Here is a 2,380-nt window from a genome sequence, read left to right as displayed (position 1 = left end):
AGGCCCGCCATGGCGACCAGGCAGCCGGGGCGCGGATGTCACGGTTGAGCCGGGCCCGCCCGCGACCGCGTCTCCTCAGGCTCCTCCTTCGCCCTGCCTCTTCCCCTTTCCCTCCTCCTCTTCTCAGCAGCCTTTCCCCTCCTTCCTTGGGGCCACCCAGTCTCCTTTCTCCGGTCCTGCTGAAAGCGGACTTACAGCCTCCACTGCCCAGCTCGAAAGGCAGAGCTGACCTTAAGTGGCGGCCTCTTGCCCTGGGAAACCAACTTGCCGCGAGCCGCTAGGAACCCGCGGATGTCTCCAAGATTCCCTTTAGCTGGATGTCCCCCCATTAAGATGCAGCACCGTTGAATGTCTTCTAACGTTGGCTAATAAATAAATAAACAAACAACAAAAAGATGCAACACCGACAACTCTCGGGAGGAGAGGACTGCATTCAGGAGCTCATTTATGAGAATGAGCCCACGAGGCGTCATTCAGCTCCTCTAACAAGTAGCAAGGGATTAAAGATCACCGATGCACAGCCACAGGGAGCGTCTTCAAAAATGTTGATGTTCGGGCCCCGCTCGCAGGGAGTCTGATTTCATTGTCTTCGGTGGAGCACGGATATTTTATAAAACCTCCCTCAGGTGATTCTGACGTGCATTCAAGGTTGAGTGAGCGACCCCTGGACTTTTAAACTCGCGGTTATAATGCGCGCTGTGTCCTTACTGCCCTCTGCGGGATGTAAGAGCGTTCCCCAACAGACACGCGGACAAAACACTAGAAAGTGTTTTCCTGATATGGCACTCCTGGCACTTGTGGGGCTTGCGTTCTCTCCCAACTCATTCACTTCGCATCCCAGTCCTAAGCGCATTGCAACCAGAAAATGTTAGAGCTAAAAGAGCACCACGTCCTCCCAGATGACCTAAAGAGGTAAAAAAAAACTAAGACCCACAACTCCCCATCTGTTGAAATGAACTAACAATGTCTCATGCTTTACTTTATCCTTCCTTTCTCGCCTGGGCTCAAAGTAGGTATCAGATAATACAAGTTTGTAGCTGACCTTTGGATCACTTGAGGTCAGGAGTTCAAGACCAGCCTGGCCAACATGGTGAACCCCCATCTCTACTAAAAATACAAAAAAAACCCCAGAAAAAAACAGAAAGAAAGCAAGCCAGGCGTCGTGGACCATGCCTGTAATCCCAGCTACTCGGGAAGCTGAGGCAGGATAATCACTTGAAACTGGGAGGCAGAGGTTTCAGTAAGCCAAGATTGCGCCACTGCACTCCAGCCTGGGTGACAGAGCAAGACCTCATCTCAAAAACAGAAAGAAAGCAAGCCAGGCGTCGTGGCCCATGCCTGTAATCCCAGCTACTCGGGAAGCTGAGGCAGGATAATCACTTAAAACTGGGAGGCAGAGGTTTCAGTAAGCCAAGATTGCGCCACTGCACCCCCAGCCTGGGCGACATAGGGAGACTCTGTCTCACACACACACACACACACAAATAGAAGAAGCGTTTGTGGTTATTTTCAATATCGGAAGTGTCATGGAGTAGGCAGCACTGCTCATCAACGTTTCCAGTGCTTTCCCTTTCTGGGCACTTGGTAGGACTGGCACTTCCCTGACCCACTTGAAACACACAGAGGTAACAACATGTTACTTCCCACCAGCTTTAAAGGCGACTGAGCCAGCCATTGTATCGCTTTCTGCCAGCTGCTCCAACTATGGAGATGAAACCATCATCCAGTGACCTGGGTCACTGATTGGCTAAGATGAGCAGACTCCTTGCCGACGCACCCTAGGATACATAGTAAGGGGAGAAGAAAACTAGGATGTATTCAGCTGATTGAGATTTAATGGGTGTGTGCTGCTGCAGAATAACCTAGCCTGTCCTGACTGATATATTACCTGGATCTTGTTCCAGAGTCTCCGCATTGGAGTAACATTGTAGCTTCTAAGAGCCTCTCTTTTTTTTTCTGTAAAACAGGCATGATACTAAACAATTCAACATGCTCAGATCTTCCAACTTAAAAAATAAAATCACTGGTGGGGCGTGGTGGCTCATGCCTGTAATCCCAGCAGTTTGGGAGGCTGAGGCAGGTGGATTGCCTGAGTTCAGGAGTTCAAGACCTGCCTGAGCAACATGGTAAAACCCTGTCTCTACAAAAAATATATATACAAAAATTACCCAGACATGGTGGTGCAGGCCTGTGGTCCCACCTACTCAGGGGACTGAGGTGGGAGGATTGCTTCAGCTGGGGAGGTAGAGGCTGTGGTGAGCCATGAGAGCTCAGGAGGTCAAGACTGTGGTTAGCTGTGATCGTACCACTTCACTCCAGCCTGGGGAAGGAGCTAGGCATAGTCTCAAAAAAATTAAAAATTAAAAAATAAAATCTGGCC

This window comes from Colobus angolensis, unplaced genomic scaffold (assembly GCF_000951035.1).
Source record: "Colobus angolensis palliatus isolate OR3802 unplaced genomic scaffold, Cang.pa_1.0 Scaffold167, whole genome shotgun sequence".
In the NCBI taxonomy this organism is placed as follows: domain Eukaryota; kingdom Metazoa; phylum Chordata; class Mammalia; order Primates; family Cercopithecidae; genus Colobus; species Colobus angolensis.
Note: the sequence above shows the minus strand (reverse complement) of the source record.